At 42.6% G+C, this 19,894-nt stretch overlaps 1 long non-coding RNA gene across 1 annotated transcript in view; it reads right to left on the bottom strand.

Annotated features, from left to right (window-relative positions):
* LOC119864281 overlaps positions 1-19,585 on the bottom strand; it is a 119,751-nt gene extending 100,166 nt beyond the window's left edge. The window contains exon 1 of the long non-coding RNA XR_005368610.1: positions 19,376-19,585. This is a non-coding gene — a long non-coding RNA (uncharacterized LOC119864281). The remainder of the gene's footprint in view (positions 1-19,375) is intronic.
* Between the last annotated feature and the right edge of the window lie 309 nt (positions 19,586-19,894).

Here is a 19,894-nt window from a genome sequence, read left to right as displayed (position 1 = left end):
TTGCCAGAAGCTGGAAGAGGCAAGGAAGGATTCTCCCCTAGAGTCTCTGGAGGGTGGGCAGTCCCGCTAACACCTTGGCCTCCAGAACTAGGAGATAAATTTCTGGTGTTTTAGGCCAACAAGTTGGTGTTAATTTGTTACAGCGGCCCTAGGAAATTAACACACTCCCTCAGAGGATTGCCACAAGGACTGAAAAAGGTCACGTTCATACAGTAGCCAGCACTTAACAATTTATAACAGTTACTCTCATAATGTATTTCCTGTCTCTGGTCCTTCATTGTCCCACCTACAAAATGAGAATGTTAGAAGAAATAAAGGCATTCAGGGTGTTGCTACGTATGCACATTCCTCCACCACCCAACTCTTTCACAAGTTGACTGGGGACCATGTCAATCCCTCATCTCCCCACTGTCCCTCACTCTCGGGACCCATGACAGACAATGTCCCCAGTCTCCAGGTCTTCACATCTCATGTCCGTCACGGAGGATGGTGGGTACTTGCCCTTAACCCATCTTCTCAGTGGACATGATGATGAGACACAGCATCCTGAGCAGTCATCCTCCAGATCTTCCCACGTGAAAGAAGATCCTAGGCAAGTCACTCAACACCCCCAGGACATGGTTGCCAAATATATTTTAGGCATTATGATGTTTTCCTCCTTCTCAGGGCTTGATGAGGGAGAAGCACCCAAGACGACCATAAATGTCCAAAGCAAAAGTAGCAACTATGAATGGTGGGGATAATAACAGATGTAGAAGTAAGATGTATGATGACATTTTAAATGTCAATGACACTTAAAATTTAAATTTACAATGCCATTGTAAATTTGGGAGAGAGGAAGTGCATGGGGATGCAATGATCCAGACTATACAAGAGGCCCCCTAACCACTCTTCCTGGCTCCAACGTCTCCCCTTCTGTCCCCTGCTAGGAGCAATCCGAGCCAGGTTAAGGGAGCCATAGATCCATTTATCTTTCTAGAAGATAAACCCAGCCAGATCTCTTCCTTGTTTAAATCCTTTCAATGGCTTCCCACCTCAAAAAATTCAGGCTTCACTTCCATATTTATGGGGTCTCTACATGTGGAAGAATAAAACAGCCTCCACTTGACTAGGTAACAAATAAAATGGTAGCAGAGGGCCCACCCAGAAAGCACTCAGTAAATGCTATTCTCCTTGTTGCCCCACACTCCCTGTTCAACTGGCCAAAAAGAAAACTCTCTTACTTGCCTATTAACAATGTTCAGCTATTAGCTATAGTTGTAGATATATAGAAAATGAGACTAAAGAGATCTCAGATTCTTGGCAACTAGCTCCTCATTCTATGGGGACATCATGACCTGCTCTTCCATACCAAAGTGTCCTATACCAAAGGCATGGGACACTTATCGCAGAAGGGCTTGGTTCTGGTGAACGTGGTCAAGGCCTTAGTTTCTCAAAATGTCTCCAGGGAAATACTTTGCCCTCAAAATTGCCTCCTTTTCATCTAGAATGATGATTCATTTCGTTATTCAGTGACTGAAAATTCATGAAATTTTGTGGTTAAAGCAAAAATGTGTCACACACAATTCCATATGTCCATGCAGTGGGACTGAGAAAAATCTAACAATGAAAACCATCATTTCTTCCCTCGGAGTTTACCAGATCTCTCCATCTTTTTCTTTTAACTGATAATATTTTTATCCCCTTAATCAAAAACATAACTTTACAAAATAATTAGATATAAGGCTCTATAAATAAACATAATGGTCAAGGCACTGACTTTCTTAGATTCGTTTCAAGATTCAAATTCTCAAATGCAAATGTAACATTTCTGAGTCACGGAGCTGGAAGGAGGCCTGAGGGACCAGTTGGTCCAATCCAGAAAGGCAGCACAGAGAACCGGAAACAGTAGTGGGCCTCATGAAAAGCATCTAAGGACCTGGACTTAAGTTCAACTCTCCCTATAGATAGAGGGATCTTGGGCAGGTCACTAAGCTACAATGCCCTTGCCTGTAAAATGGATGAATCTCATCTGCTCAACACTTTTGAGAAAATTGCAATTGTAAATGGGAAAGCAGACATTTGCTCTATGGTGGCCAGAGATAAATATCCTCCCACATTCTTCACTCTACCCCTCTGGGCTCAAGATCCATTTAGCCTGGGAAAATAAGAGTAAAGGGATGACTAGAGAAGGACACCAAACACACTCATATAACCAGCATCCAGGTCAGGAAATAGGATATCACATCACCTGAAGGGCCCCTTCATACCTCTACCAGTCATTAGACTCTCCAAAAGCACAACTACTTGGACTTCTAACCCTCATATTAGTTGTGTCTGTTTATGAAGTTCATATAAATGGGATTAGATTAGCTGTATTAGTTTCAATACAGCTTCTTTTGCTCAACATTAACTTTGTGAAATTCATCCATGTGGTTATGTGTAGTTATAGTTTGCCCATTCTTGATGCTAATAGTATTCAAGTCTACAAGGATACCACAATTCACATTTCTGTTTTATTCTTGATGGGCATTTGTATAGTCTCCCATTTAAAGCTATTATGAACTTATTTTGTGCTTTTGGTAAATATTTGTACAACTATCTATTGAGTATGTAACTAGGAACGAAACTGATGGGTTTTGGGGGTATGCATATATTCAGCTTTATAGATACAGCCAATCAGTTTCCAAACTTGCCATACCAATCTCTGCTCCCACCAACAGTGTATGGGAATTCTAGCTGCTGCACATCCTCAACAATACTCAATATTGTCTGTCTTTTTCATATTAGCCATTCTGATGGGTCAAAAGCAGTATCGCATTGCAGAATGATATTTTTAAAGTGTAAATCAGATTATGTTACTTTGCCAATGGTTCCCTTTGCACTCAGAATAAAACCCAACCCTTTAACCTGACCTACAAAACCCTGGTTACATTGGCTTTCTTGCTAACCACTCATTCTACTCACTAAGCTTCAGCACCTTCTCCTTCTTTCTAGTCTTCAAATATGCCAAGGTCATTCCCAACTCAGGATCTTTACATTGACTATTTCCTCTGCCTAGAATGTTCTTCCTCCATATACTCTCATGACTATCTCCTTCTTGTTCATCCATATGTTCAACAAATATTGTCAAGCAATTATCAGGTTTCTCCTCAAATGCCACCTCCCTCAAGAATCCTTCCCTGACCACTGTCTAGTGTACTCTCCCACATTGCCCCACATTTACTCTCTAGTTTGTTATCTTACTTTACTTGTAGTACTTATTTTACTTGTAGTACTTATTACTACCTCCACTTCCTCTTTTAAGAATTAAATGTTTGCTGCCTTATCTTACTAGGATGTAAAATAATGGCAGAGATAGTGTATCTTCAATGTCTAGCATAGTACATACAATAAGTATTCAACAAATATTTGTTGGATGAATCGAGAATTAATGGAAGGAATTCACAGATAGCTTCTCAAATATAACTATAAAGTATTAAAGCTAATGGAGCCCCTTCCTTTTTATTTCCCACTTGATGGATAAAAATGAAGCTCAGAAAGATAAAATGACTTGGCCAAGTTCATGGTCAGCAGCAGAAATGGGGTTTGAACCCAAGCTCATGACTTCTACTTCTGGTACATTATTCTGCCTCCAAGAAGAGGGAGGAAAGTCTTATTGCATTTGAATGAGTCCCTAATTATTGAATGTTGGAAATTAGGAATTGATTCAGCACAGGGAAGTACCTCCCTCCTATCATGAAGGTAGACACACTTCAAGAAGATATGACAAAGGATTTGTTTCTGCTTCACCCAAATCACTCCTGACCTTGCTCCGTAGGAAAAGGAGGATGTTGTGAGGGTAAAAATGCACAGGGATCTTCCACTCTCTGCAGACAGGAAAGAGAACGATCTTGGCAGGAACAATTTCCTTAGACTCCCAAGGCCTGAGATTGACCAGAAGATCATGACCTACCAGGTAAGGGCTGTCTCATACTTAATTTGGGTGAGAATCAGGCTGTACCACAATGTAAGCCTCAGGACTAGTTGCATAATTGGATGTGTAATCAGTACCTTCCAGATTTTCAGCCAAAAGCACTCCTGATACCACTTCAATCTTGCTGAATCATCTCTAAACCCCATGACTGGATGATTCACTGGTCTCCTCTAGGGTCATGACTATCAGGTGTTCACCCAGAAATGAGAACTAAATTCATAAGGGGGAGAGATCCTCTTGTTGGAACTCTGGTTTTTCTAGTGCTTCAAACTACCACCCTTTAGGTTTCCAAATAGTGATGGAGGCCACATTGGTCTCTTCCTCATTAATGTAAATAAATGGGGAAAGATAATCAGATACCAGCTAGATAAGATACGGAGCTAGTGTTTGGAAAGAAATCAACCTGGGATGATAAAAAAAACATACAAATCACAATCTCCAACCACAATTCTAAAATCAAAAAAGCTCTGAAAACCAATTTTTCTTCTTTGTTCCTTTTGTATATTGGCAGCGGATTTATGTGGCAGCAAATCTTGATAGCAAAAACTGACATGAAACCATTTTTAGTCTTTATTTATCCATTTCGGGTGCATACTCATACATTTTCATGCCAGAATATTACTGTTTGATTATGAGGTGCTGAATCAGACCCCAACAGGGTGTTTCAGAATATATAGTATAGTATGCACCCCATTACTTCAATAAAAGCTGAAAAATTCTTTTTTTTTTTTTTATTATTTATTCACGATAGTCATAGAGAGAGGAGAGAGAGGCAGAGACACAGGCAGAGGGAGAAGCGGGCTCCATGCCAGGAGCCCAACGTGGGACTCGATCCCGGGACTCCGGAATCGCGCCCTGGGCCAAAGGCAGGCGCTAAACCGCTGAGCCACCCAGGGATCCCCTAAAAGCTGAAAAATTCTTAATACCCAAACATATTTTGCTCTTAAGATTTCAGATAAGGATGGTAGACCTGTAATTTTTCACTAATCATATTTGTTCTGTACAAAAAGCTAGGCCAGACAGTGTTGTCCCCATTTATCAAATGAATAAACTGAGGCTCAGAGAAGTTAACTGTTATTTATTGTTGTGTAACAATTTACTCCAAAACTTAGTGGCTTGAAACAACAATAAACATTTGCTATTTCACCCAGTTTCTGTGGGCCGGGGAATTGAGAGTAGCTCAGTTGAATGGTTCTGGCTGGAGGTCTCTTGTGAAATTACAGTCAAGATGTCAGCCAGTTATCCAGCATATTCCACCTGAAGTTTTGACCAAAGGTGAAGGATCCCCTTCCAAGATGGCTCACTCACTTGGCAGGAGGACTCAGAACCTTGTCACATAGACCTTTCCGTATGGTTGCTTATGTGCCCTCCCAACATGGCGACTGGATTTCCCCAGAGCAAGTAATCCAAAAGAGAGCAATATAGAAGACACATGTCTTTTATGGCCTGGACTCAGAAATCACAGTCTATCATTTTCACAGTATGTTACTGGTTACACTGGTCAGTCTCTCCAATATGGAGGGAACTACACAAGGACATGAATACCAGGAAGCACTATCAATATCATCTTGGAAGGCCTGCTACCACAATTAGATATATCGTTTTGTTTACATTTTACAGATGAAAGTCTGAGCAATTGGTCCAAGATTGCACAGCTGGTCAGATGCAGAACAGGACTTAAAGCCAGACTGACCAATTCCAAGGCCCATATTTTTACTACGACATAATGCCACCTCCTTCAGTAGTACTTGGGTGCCTCCATCAGTTAAACATCTGCCTTTGGCTCAGGTCATGATCGCAGGGTCCTGGGATTGAGCCCCATGTCAGGCTCCCTGCTCAGCAGGGAATCTGCTTATCTTTTCCCTCTGCTCCTACCTCCAACCCTCTGCTCATGCTCTCTCTCTCTCTCTCTCTCAAATAAATAAATACAATCTTTAAAAAAAATACCACCTCCTTCATTTACTTGACCATCTTCCTAATATATAGAATATTTAAGTCAATTCCTATTTCTTTTACTATAAGTAACACTGAACACTTTCTACATAAATCTTTATCTCTGTCTCTTGTTCTCTTGTTGGTACAAATGCTTAAAGGCAGAATTGCTAGGTCAAAAGGTATAAATGTTTTAAATCATCTTGACACATATTGTAAAAAAAATAATTGCCAGAAAGGAAACACCAATTAACAATCTTAGAGAAAGTTTGTGTGAATGTGTCTCACTACATCCTTGATACAACTGGGTATCATCATTGTTTAAATCTCTTTTAATTTTGGGACGCCTGAGTGTCTCAGTGGTTGAGCATCTGCCTTTGGCTCAGGTCGTGATCCTGAGGTCCTGGGATGGAGTCCCACATCAGGGTCCCCTGTGGGGGGTCTGCTTCTCCCTCTGACTATATCTCTGCCTCTCTCTGTGTCTCTCTCATAATAAATAATTTTTAAAATTTCTTTTAATTTTATAAGCTATATTTATTTTTATTTATTTTTATTTATTAGAACATTTCTTTTTTCATATTCTTATTATTATCATTTATTTGTACCATTTAGGGTCTTTGGTTATAAGAAATAGAATTTGACTAATTTTACTTAGAGAGGGAAGTATTGAAAGAATACAGGTGGCTCTCAAAATTAAAGGAAGGCTTGCTAAGTTTGGCAGGGATCAGAGTATCCTGAGGTCTATAGGCAACAGGAAGAGAAGGATAGTTTTGCAGGCCACCATTACTAGGATGAGTTGACTTCAACATTCTGTCCATCTCTGGGTCAAAGAGCCCTAGTTCGAGTCATATGTCTAACCTTGGGTAGGGCACAGCAGGATACCTTGAGTTAACCAAGACAGCACTTAGTGGGAAGAGGTAATTACCCAGAAGTCAGTAAATTGCTATTGCCATAAGAAAGAAGGAATGAAACTTAGACAACCAAAGAACAAATAAATGCCTACTAGAGAGTTTGATAGGTCCCAAGCCCATTCTCTTAAGTTAAAAGTCTGCTGCTCCTTATGCTGGTTCATGATCTATTCTTATTAATTGCTCAAGTAAAGGACCTCTACTTGGTTTTTACCTAAATTTCAGCATCCCTGGAGACCCCACCATGGACAAGCTGGGGAAGAGTTCTTTTCCACTGGGAAAAAAAATTCTGGAAATATAGAAATGTGGCAACAAGGCTCCTTCAGCATTTCCAAATAAAATAACCAAGACCCAAGATCAAGGGGATCAGGAGAAGACTTACAATGACCTGAATGTTCATGCCTCCACCTCACCTCCAAAATTCCCATGTTGAAATCCTAATGCCCAATGTGATAATATTAGAAGGTGTGACCTTTGGGAGGTGATTAGGTCCTGAGGGTGGAGCCCTCATGAATGCGATTGTTTTACAAAAGAGAGTCCACATCACTGCCTAGTCCAATTTCTATCTTATGTAGATACAATGAGAATCTGTAACCTGGAAGACAGCCCTAACCCAACCACGCTGGCACCCTAATATTGGATTTCCAGCCTCCAGAACTGTGAAAAATAAATGTTTGTTGCTTCTTAGTCACCCAGTTTATGGTATTTCTTATAACACCAAATGGAGTAAGAAAAGCCCTTTACCAGAGGTTGGCAAACCTTTTCTGTGAAAAGCCAGATAGTAAATATTTTAGGCTTTGAGAGGATACATAATCTGCCACAACTCAATTCTGCTGTTGGAGCTCAAAAGTAGTTATAGACAATAAGGAAACAAATGGGCATGGCTGTATTTCAGTAAAACTTTACTTACAAAAACAGGTGGCAGGCAGGATTTGGCCAGGATGCTGGGAGGCACAGTTTGCTGACTTTTTCTTTAAACAACAACAAAGCACATAATACTTTTGTTTATGGTTGTTTCAATCCTAGCTCCAAAATGGTAAAATTTCTCCTATGACTTTAAGGAATTTAGCTTCAGTTGCTAATATTTAGGACAGTGTTCACTTAATTTATCACCTGCACTTTTAACTATAAATTACTTCAGGTGGTTTTTGCTTAGAGAAAATATGAGAGCAATGATGAACTATAAGACAGGAACTCAATACCCACATCAAAGTCAACTTTGCTATATGTAGATGGGGAAGAGTAAATGTGTTTATTCATTCAAGAACATTCACATGCATTTACTTAGCACTTATTGTACGCCTGGGAGGCTGGGCCCAGGCCTTGAAGAGTTTAAGCCTGATGGAAAAACTTGCAGTCTAGAAAAACAATCCATAGTTGAGTGTTATGCTAATGGATAATTGATGGGTATTACAGAGAACTAGAATGATGTTTACGTAACTATAACTGTCTGAAAATGGAACAGGGTGCCTCATGGAAAGGTCAGAAGAGGTTTAGCTCTTCTGGATAGCCAATGTCCAAGGGCACTTCCTAATTTGAGTAAATGCTCAAGCGAGATGATCTGTAAGACATCCCTTAGAGTGCCTGCAGGATTTATAACAATTCCCCCTTCAATGGGTGCCCTCCTCAATATGCCAGGTTGAGCCCCTAGTGACTAAATCTGTATTATGTTCCCCTCCCTTTGTCCATGACTGAGTCAATAACTGACCCAAACAAGGCACAGTAGAAAATTGTCAAAGGTGTCCACCCTTGATTCCTTTCCTCTTTCTGTGCACATACTGCTCACATCGAGGGGAGGAAGTGTGTCTCGTCTATGCTGGAATCTGGGTTGGTAGTTGTTAATTTCTTGCCTAACAGTATATGGTAGAGTGATGCTATCTGATATCTGAGGCTATGTCCAAAGAAGCTTGCAGCTTCCATCTTAGCCCCTCAGAATATTTGCTCTTGGAACCCACCAACTATGTTGTGGGGAAGCCAAACAGCCCCCATGGAGAGGCCTATGTGAAAGACACTGAGGTGTCTCCATTGATGACCTGGCTAAGCTCCTGCCTGACAACTAGAAATGACCTGCTAGTCATGGGAATGCACCGTCTGGAAGTGGATCCTTCAGCCCTGTATCAGCTCCACTAGCTGAGCCCTGCCTAAATTCCTGGCTCATATATCATAAGATAGAATTGTTTTTTAACCCATACGTTTTGGGATAATTTGTTATTCAGCAACATGTCATTGGAACGTGAAGCCAGTCATAGTCTTTCCCAAGAATTTGAAATTTAGGTTGGAGATGGAAAACAACAGGTAATGGAAATTATAGAAGCTGAGTCTCATTAAAAGCAACCTTTGGGGGATCCCTGGGTGGCGCAGCGGTTTGGTGCCTGACTTTGGCCCAGGGCGCTATCCTGGAGACCCAGGATCGAATCCCATGTCGGGCTCCCAGTGCATGGAGCCTGCTTCTCCCTCTGTCTATGTCTCTGCCTCTCTCTCTCTGTGACTATCATAAATAAAATAAAATAAAATAAAAAATTTAAAAAAAAAAGCAACCTTTGGTGTGCATTAGATTCACATGGAGAAATTGTATAAAATGTAAAGTTCTAGGCTGCCACCTTTCCCTCAAATTTCTGAACCAGTCAGATTGGGTAGAGCCTAGTAATTTTTTAAGCAAATATTTTAGGCACATGTCCCAGGTGATTCTGATATCACAGATTAAAACAATGATTTGGATACATAACTTAGAAAATCAAAACACACATAGATTTTCCCTTACTCCGTGTCCCCAAACTGGCCTTGACTTGAGCCCCAGACAATCCAGTGTTAGCTCTTCAGAGCCTGAAATCTGGTTGGACCTCAAGGGTAAGAAAAGTCCATGTCAATAACAAAATCAGTAGAAAAGACAGTGCTTGAATCCTCGTTAAGCCCAGTTCACTTAATAAATTGAACTTGAAGACAATGATCTTCCTAATTTTAAAATCCTGAAATATCTAGGATTGCAAGATTAAAGACCTCTCTACACTACAATGTTAAATGTGGTATAGTCCTTGTTATATTTTTTTCCTCCAAAAGGCAAATCTCGTCAGCCACCTTGGGGATTCTTCTGGATTATATCGCAGCCAACAGGATTCTCTCAGTAAGACAGGCTGGCTGTGACTGCCATTATCTGCAGACAGAATTTCAAAGGGCTGGTCAGCGTGTGTGAACTCTGGCTGAGGCGATTGCCTTGGGGAAGATTTTCTTTGAGGCGTTCAGAGAGGAAAGCTGATTTATAGGCACTGGACTCCCACAGTCCTGCTTTGGTTAGACATGAATCGGGTCAAGGTCTGTGAGTTCTTTTTTGCTTGAAAGTTTATTTGGGAACAAAAAAAAGAAAGGGAAAAATATCTCTGCAAGTTAAGTCCATTGACTGTTCACCTCTTCCCACAGCCAGCCCCAAAAGGCAAATACGATGTGAGGGAGAATCTGAAAGGTCTCAGAGTGACAAGCCTGGAACTTTTGACTCTGGAGGCAATGCCAGCCAAGTCAGGTAGGAGGTGAAACTCACTTCTGCAACCTTCTCACAGCTCTGTTCTTAGTAATACCTCCTCCTTTATTCCTTAAACTAAGGTTCCCACCCAGAAGTGGCTCATTCAAGAAATATCTTAAGCTCTAGAAGTGTTTTCTCCTCTTTCTTCAATCTTTTTTTTTTTTTTTATCCAACCCACCCCTTCCATCAAAACATACCCTTCCCAACCTCCATTCCCACTGGACCCTTCCCACGCCTCACCACCTCACCACTGCACTAATACATGATGATTTTATCACCAGACTTCAGGTTTCAGGTTTGCTCTTCACAGGGCCCTAAAAGAAGCAATCCCTCAGGGGACAAAGTGGGTTGAAGCTTCAGGCTCACTGGCAGTAAGTTGAGAGGGTTTAAAGCAATGCATGGCCCTTTCCTGTTTGCCAGGCACGCTTTAGAGGCCCAGAGGAGTCCCAGGCACCACGCTGGGGCCCCTGAGAAAAACTCAGTTACTGGGGAGTGGAGATTTTATTCTTAATGAGGGTGTAATTGAATATGTCTGGACTTTGGAATAGAAATGACCTTTCCTGTAACTTAGAATCTATTTATTTTTCCCTGTGCAAATGAACAAAAGTTTTTTTTTTTAATCCAGAAAATAAAACCACCTCAAAAATTAAATTAAAAAATGGAAATCTGAAACTCATCCCTGCACCCCACCCCCAAGCTATTACTGGCTGATTCTGTGGCACATTTCGGTGGGCGGTTCACATTCAAGGCACATCACTACCAAAGCTCTTTTCCCAGCTCAGCTACCTTGAAGCCCAAGACTCCCATCGTGACTCTTTCCGCAGGAAGTAATCTGGACTAGAAATCAGAAAACCTGACTTCTGGCCCAGGTTCTGCTGTTAACTGTGGAGTCTTCACCTTCACAGGAAAATGAGTACAAACCCAGAAAATTCTCTTATCCTAAAATGAGGAGGATTCCAAGATTAAAGGCCTCTGTTCAAAATGCAAGAAAAGTCCCTGGGGGAGAAAAAAAAAAAAATCAATGCATTCATTAACTATTACTCACTACCCCTTAGCTCAAATGAGTCTCCTGGCTTGCCCATTTTGTCACAGGTGCTAGAGGATGCCACAAATGACCAGTAATTTAGGAAAGGTGATAAAAAAGGGAATGATCTAGAAGATGAAGTTTTCTCAAGGAAGGAGCAGAATCTGGTGGGAGGTCCCTGCTGGACCAGGGGAAAGCATAAGACTCTGGACCCCCATTCTGGAGGCACCACAAGAAAAGGGAGTCACGGACAAGGCACAAAAAACCTAATTTTTCCCATTTCACATTTTTTTTCTTAGCTACCATCCACTCTGGACTAGGCACCGTACTGAGTTCTCTCTCTCTCTCTCTTTTTTAAAGAGTTTATTTATTTATTCATGAGAGGCAGAGACACAGACAGAGGGAGAAGCAGGCTTCCTGTGGCCATGCCAATGCAGGACTTGATCCCAGAACCCCGAGATCACAACCTGAGCCAAAGGCAAATGCTCAACCACTGAGCCACCCAGGAGCTCCATACTGGGTTCTCTTATTAGACATGATCAGTTTGCAAAGAAGACACTGTTCCCACTGTATGGGAGACATTGGGGCTCTAAGAAGTTTCACTTGCTCAACATCATCCAGGCAGTGGCGGGCACAGCCAGGATCTAAATCCACACCTGAATGACAGCAAAACATTCTACCCACAATGGCCATGGAAAATGAGTTTTAGCAAATGGGTTTTAACTTTCCGCTTAAGCGATAAGCAAAGTAATGATAATGATTAACATTCGACGAGCGCCTATTATTTGCCAACCACTATGCTAAATGCTGTCATTTATCATGACATTTAATACTCACTGTGACACTGTGAAACAACTAATATTGCCCGATTTCACTGCTGAGGACTCTGAAGCTAAGCACTTCGCCCAAGGCCACACGGCTAGATGGCAAAGAACAGAGGTAAGCCAGACAATCAAAACCAAAGACTGTAATCTCACTGCTACATAGAGTACACTTATTTTAGCCCAATTCCCCATAAATAAAAGCTTGTTATTGCTCAATGTATTAGCAGGGATGAAGAAAGAGGGAATTTTAACTACGATCCAAGCTGTTGACAGATCCAGAAATCACTCTTTGACAGCAGCTTGGAGTGACTGAGAGGTGAATGTTTTCAGAGTGGCAGGCCTGCCCCCAAAGCTATTCAGGCCCCAAACAAAACCTTCTCTGTGTCCCTGATGTTCTTTAAAAAAAAAAAACAGGCCAATTTCAACTGTCCTGGGACAGATGGCTGCCACTGTACCCCATCTTGCAGGAACAGCAGCCTGACCTCCCCCCCACCTTGGGGGCCTGGAAATTGTTTCTGGCATCTTTGAAGAAATGGGACACTGGAGCAGGAAGGAGAGAAGAGAGGAAAGAAGAGGGAAAACCCAGTGTCTACATATACAAAATACAGTGGGAGACTGAGCTAGTGAAAGAACATATTGCCCCAAACGGAACCAGACATGTTTCACAAATGCTCTTGGCCTTGCAAAGGATTAGCTGCTAAAGGACATGACCATGGGTACCACTCTCTGTTTACAAGTTTCTCCTCTGCCCTACATGGAGACGTGACTTTCCATGTCCTCACTAAAGGGGCTAATTATCTGGTTACCTGAGCTGCATATACCCAAACAATTCCCGGAGTCTCTAGGACAGGATTGAGGAGCAAGCAGTGGAGGGGCACCAGCTGTGGACACATTGTCACAGTCAGCTGGGATATATGCATTTCTTCAGGGGTCTCCCCACCACTTCCCAAAAGTCAGGGTCATGAAAGATTTAAAAAAGAAAAAAAAAAAAAGAGCTAAGGAGCTGTTCCAGATTAAAAAGGATTAAAGAGGCATGACCACTAAATGCAGTGCATCATCTTCTGCTGCATTTTGGATCAGAAGGGGAAATTGCCATAAAGGATTTGATTAGGGCAACTGACAAAATTTTAATATACAGTATATTCTAGATAACAGTGTTTTACCCCAGAGTTAAATCTGAAGTTGCGAGACCTGGGTGGCTCAGCGGTTGAGTATCTGCCTTTGGTTCAGGGCGTAATCCTGGAGTCCCAGGATCGAGCCTCACAGCGGGCTCCCTGCATGGAGCCTGCTTCTCCCTCTGCCTGTGTCTCTGCTTCTCTTTGTGTGTCTCTTGTGAATAATAAATAAATAAAATCTTTAAAAATCTGAAGTTGATCATTATATTCTGAGAATGAATATATAGACAGTGGCTAGACTGTACGTAAAAATAGAACTCTGACCAACAACCTACAGCAATCTGCCCAGGAAACCAACCTCTTATCTACAATAAACAGCCCTATAAGTTAGACTTGCAGGAAGCCATATCCATCTCCAGTGGCGATCCAGGAAACCTAACAATAACTTCTGTAACAGTTGGCCCATAGTGGCTAGGACATGATTAATAACTGACAGCTTCCCTGATTTTTGTCCCTGCTTCCAACTTTGGACCGACCAGGGAAAGTCAAACAAGCATCCTTGACCAATCACACGGATTCCCCACATCTAGTTAGCCCACCTCCAGATTCCTGTGCCAACAGCCTTCAGCCAGGGCACACTTGAATCCTTCTCATTCCTCTGACTGCCTTTGAATCTCTGCCAAGATTCAAATGATGGTGGTCAACTCCCTTGTGGTAGCCAACTCAGAATAAATAGCCTTTGCTTTTCTCATTTGGTGGGTCTTCATTTATCTCCCAGTTCTGTGGCTCTGTAAGAAAAAGTCCTTGTTCATAGGAAATATGTGCTGAAGTGCTTAGGGGCAAAGGTTCAGAAAAATATGTATACATCTTGACAGAGACATGATAAAGTAAATGTGGTTACAAGTTAATAATTAGTGAGTCCAAGCTAATGGTGTGGGAGTTCTTTGTAGGGGAATCTTGCAATTCTTCTGTACCTTTGAAATGATCTCAAAACAAAACATCTTTTAAAAAGTGTTTCTGAAAAATAATTAATTAATTAATTAATTAAATAATAAAATGAAATAAAATAAAATAAAATAAAATAAAATAAATAAGTGCCCCTGGGTGATTGCTTACATCCTGACCCAAAGACCACACCGGTGCACTATAACCTTGGGTGATGGATTTTTGTCTTGTTTGTGTCCCTTGGTCCTTCCGTCAGGGTCTATCAGCCCTACCTCTGAAGAGCAATCATACCCTCCTCACCCCCTGCACTCTCCTAACCCTCTTTGGCAGCTATTCATTGGGATTGCTGGCCGCATAAAGAACCAGAATGATCTTGATTGTAGTCCCCTCACCCCTCCTCCCTGGGCCAAGGGGCACGGAAGAAGTGTGGTGTTGCTCTCATCATCAGCCCTCACATGGACCGTGAGCCTCGTGATGCAAATGGCTCGTGAACTGGGGATTGCAAGGATGTTTGGAGATTGGCCATCAGTTTCTTAAGGCTAAGCTGAGTTCTTGGAGCTGGCTGGACTTAACTGTTACATTCCAAAGCTGCTGTATGTGACTAGTCTCTAACCTTGACGTCTTACTTTTCTTTTTTCCTTGCAGCTTACTGGGTCACCCTCTTATTTATTAAGCCTCTCTTATCCCCTCACACAGCGGTTCTTAACCTTGGCTGTACATCGAAATCATCTGAGGCTTTAAAAAATATTGATGTCAAGTCTCATGTCCCAGAGACTCTTATTCAATTGTTCCAGGGTACAGCTTGAGATTTGGGTTTTCTGTTGTCTTTGTTTTTGATGTTTAAGCTCCCTGGAAGATTTTAGTGTGCAGCCAAGATTGAAGACCACTGCCTTCATGCATTGTCAAATACATCAACAAAGCTTTTCTCTCCCAGATCTTCCATCTTTCTAATTGCTCTTGGAAGGGGGGAGGGTGGGTTCTGACCATTCCCTTTGACCTCGCTGAAGCTCCCACATAGGGGAATTTCTCTAAAGTAGTTAGAATTAACTTGGCCTTTACAAAAGTGATTTATTTAAAAGTCTTTCCCCAACAACAAATTAAAGGGCAAATGAGACATGTAAAAACCTGCTCTGGTCAATAACAGTCAGAGGTAACCATCATAATTTCCTATAAATAAACTCACCCAGCCTATATTTACAGGGCAAAAGCCCCAGCAGTCCCACAGCACCCATCCCCTTGTGACTGCACAATCTGCTATAAAGTAGAAAACAACAGACTACCCATCCAGATGTAGTTATAAGATACTGAAAATACATGGGGCAAAGAGATGATGAAATTGCACCAGATTTACAACAACAGGTGGTGGCCTCTCCTCACAGGCATATACATGGTCATCTGACCTCTCAGTCACAGGAAAGAGAGAACAAGGAGGCCCAGCCACCAAGAAGTCTGTTGAAAGACCTGTGGCTTGGATTCAAAACAGGGGAGAGCCCATGAAATGCTAGAAAAGTATGCATTTGCCCACTTCTTGGTCCAGATATGCATTAGAATCACAAAGGAGGCTTCCAAAAACTCCTCATCTATCTCCAATTCCCGACTTGGCCCAATTAAATCAGTTTCTTTAGGCAGGGCCCAGGCACTGGTATTTTTAAAAAGTTCCCCAGATATTCTAACATGCTGCACCTGACTTTGAACATCAGCTCCACACATAGAATCCTCTTACCTCACCCACCAGGCAGGACCCCGAGATCCCTGTGCCCTCTGAACCAGGTTCTGCAGCCACATCACTTCCCCTCCCCCATAGTGATACCTTCTTCTCTTCTCATACCCTTTCTCCCATTACACACACACACACACACACACACACACACACACACACAGGCTCACAGAGCAAAACTTCCAGCAAGCCCATTTGAGTTATTACAGTTTCTTGCAAATGTCTCATTTTCTTAATTACACTGTGAGTCTCTGGGATAAAGTAACTCTTCTTACCCTTTGGGGACCCCACAGCACATAGCAGAGCATCAGACTCAACTAAATATAAGTGCCAAATAGCTGAAAGGTCAGTTGATCTATTCAGCCAAAACTATCAGGAGATAGTTGACCTCATTGAGCCCAAGACTTGGTATCGTGAAGCAGTCAAACAGCTACTAAACATTATGTACCATGGGCTAGATTTGAATTCTGACTCCAATAGCTATGAGCTATTGGACTTTAAGCAAGTAACTCAATTTTTTCTCCAACCTCAGTTTCTAGATCAACCAACCAAATGAGAAAATAATAATATGTACTTCATAGCCTTGTTAGGTGATACATGTAAAGCACTTCACAACTGCATTGTGGCCAACAGTAAACAAAAAATCTCCATAGTTGACTTTAATAGCCACATCTGTGGACCAAAGTTTGCTCTTTGGAAGAATCCCCAAAGCACACTGAAGTTTGTGGGGATCATCTCTAAACAGTGACAATGGTCAACAAAGATGGTCTCCAGATGGTACGGAAGCCATCACCCCATGTACCAATGTCTCATCTGGATGACCCCATAGCTCCACTTCTGTGTGTTCCAACTTAGGGCCACCCCTAGAGTGCCAACTCATGGCTCATCTCTCTCATTCTTCCCTTGCAACAGGATACGGAGGATATGGCAAAAATTTTGAGAGGAATCCTAGAAATCAGACCAGTCTCAGAGTTGTCCACTGGCCATAGGAGGGGAACCTCAGCACAAATGACATCAGAAATACCTGCAGAACTTGCTACATAGGCAAGGGGTGATGGGCTCCACTCCCAGAGACTGATAGGTCTGGATTCCATCAGTGATTCTTCCAAAAAGTAGCCAAAATGATTCTGAGTCAGATAGTGAGAAACATTGATCTCATAGGATGAAAAAGACAGTGAATGCTGAGGAGAAGCACAGGGACTGTGGGAAGAATTTGAGTTCTGATGTTGGACATAATAGTTTTAAGACTGAAGCATCTACCTAAGCTGTTAGCAGTAGTTTCATCATTTGTAAAATAAGGGTAATAATACCCATCTCACTGGATTATTATGAGGAGTAATACAAAAATACCTGTAAGGCACCCAGAATAGCACACAGCATATTTGGCCCTCAGAGCAAATTTATGCATCATGTACTGAAGGGCACAGCACAAAAGCAGCTCAGTTTTCCAGTCCAAGAAACCAGGAGACGGTGACGCCCTTGATCAAGATGGCATAACTTATCAGAATGAATAGGCTGGGAGCAGAGATTGGAGCTCTGACTCTAATTGAGTTGCTGCAGATCAACACAACCACTCTCCTGCAAGGAAGGAAGAGCCTCAAAGTCAGTTCTTTGCCTGACCCAGCATTTCCTGTCCAGCCCCTGGGACTTCTTTCATTCACACTGCTGCTCCACAGTTAACCCTACAGGTTCTCCTTCTCCTGAGAGTGGGTTTGTGTCCCAGCGTCTTGCTGCTCCCGAAGACAAACCTACAGCCTCACTAAGCAACAGACAACAATACAGATGATCTTCTAAAATATATAGAATTCCACCCAGTTCTTAGGCTCCCATCCTGACTCCTCTTTGGGATAGTCCCTGAAAGTCCCTGGAAGCTTTGGATCTCAGTTTTCATTCCTGAGGGTGGTGTTCAGCAAACCTCCCCACTCCCTGAGCTCCTCCTTTGAGTGGGCCTGGTGTTCCCTTCCCACATGAAAGCCCCTCATCTCAGCTGAGAGCCTCGGGGTCAGACCACTGGTGCCTATCATTGGCCTTCAGATGCCCAACTGTCTCAAGCAGGTGACTTGTATCTTTGAGGAGTCCAGGCTAAGAAAACACTCATCCCTTTGGGCCTTGACCTCTGGGGACTTTCCCTTACTTGAGAGGGTGATGGGAAATGAGTCAGTAATATTTACCAAGTATCCAGAGCCCAACACACGTCACTTATATTTTCTCAGCCAACCTGCCTGGAGAGGACAACACTGTCTCAATGATAATAACAACACAGACCATGGGGGAAATCTGTGACTCTTAAAACTACCACCTCCACCCAGCTCTTTCCCAAACTGTCCTCAAGAACATGCTCACATGAACTAGAGAATGTTGTCTTCCGAGCTCTCACATGGGCTCTGTCTACAGCCAAAGCCAAGGCCAAGGCCCCAGAGCTCCGGCTCCATCCAGAATGCAAGCTGGTCTAGCCCTCTGCTCAGGCCACCCCCTCCTGCTGCCTCTCAGATGCATAATGTCCTCTCACCCTCACCACTTCCATGCCCCACTGAGTTCTGCCTCACAGAGGACTTACAGCATTTGTGCTCACTGTTCTTCATTGGGTCACATTCTGACTCCATCATGTAATCACCCCCCTCCCCCTCGTCAAAGAGCCAGAGAGAGACAGCTCTTGAACCACATACTTCCTGCTGAGCTCAAAAGCCTCCTACCTTCCAACACCAACACGTGGCCTTTGAACCAACTGTTTGGCCGCCTCCACCTCCATCTCTCTCATTCCCAAAGTGCCCCTCAATCCCTCCTACTCACAGACCTGTGGAAGACTAGCCTTACTGGCCTCTGGACAAGCCCAGACATGGCTGTAATCAAAAGAAAATATGCTTAAACCTTCAAGCTAGGACCACCACAAGCCACAGTTCTCTGAGAAACATCAGCGGAATACTAGGTCAGGCAGGCTGTAGTCCTCAAGGGGTTTAAATCCTAAAGAATATCACAGAATTGTAAGATGACATTAGGGGAAACTGAAACTGGGTGAGGGGTATATTGGAATTCTCTGTACTATCTTTGCAACTTTCCTGTAAATCTAAAATTATTCCAGAATAAAAAGTTTGTTTGAATAAATAATGGAAGGAAAGACAGAGGAAGGGAAAGAGGGAGGGGATGCTGAAAATATTGTGTAAGTTCAGATGAGGAAAGGCCATGAATAAGAAAACCAAGTCAGGTGTATTGGTTAGCTATTGGTACAGAAATATAACATAATAAGGAACTGTAAAATCTTTAAAAATTAAAAAATAGACAAGTCTCCCCCCCCCACATACACTTGTACACTATACCCCCTCAACACACACATACCTGCCACCATTACCAGCCCACCAATGGAGAATGAATTGCAGGCCCATGATCCTACCCTCTCAAGTGGGTTCGATCTTGCCATCTGGGGTAAAAATTAGTGCTGCTCACCAGATATCTCCAGCTCTCCACCTTCTGGATTCATGGCAGGAATGTACTTCCTGGCCACCTTGTGGGCAGTAGAGTCATGTGACCAGTTCCAGACAGTCAGATGTAACCAGAAGTGATGTGATCCAGCAGACATTACAAGATGAGACTCTCCAGAGTCCACTTTCCTTCTGCTTCATTGATTTCCTGTGCTCAAACTAGTGACTTCTCTGCCATCCTGAAAGGCAGGACGCCAAGTCCCCAGGTGACCCACAGCAGACATGTAACAGGGGCATGTGGGTGGCTCAGTCAGTTAAGCATCTGCTTTCAGCTCAGGTCACAACTCCAGGGTTCTGGGATTGAGCCCCACCTTTGGCTTCCCGCTCAGTGGGGAGTCTGCTTCTCCCTCTCCCTATGCTCCTCCTCCCGGCTTGTGCTCTCCCTCTCTCACGTGCTCTCTCTCTCCCCAATAAATAAATAAAATCTTAAAAAATAAAAAAGAAAAGAAAAAAGCCTTTGTTATTATAAGCCACTAAAATTTGG

Source organism: Canis lupus, chromosome 13 (genome assembly GCF_011100685.1).
Source record: "Canis lupus familiaris isolate Mischka breed German Shepherd chromosome 13, alternate assembly UU_Cfam_GSD_1.0, whole genome shotgun sequence".
Lineage (NCBI taxonomy): Eukaryota > Metazoa > Chordata > Mammalia > Carnivora > Canidae > Canis > Canis lupus.
This window is presented reverse-complemented; position numbering and strand designations above follow the sequence as displayed.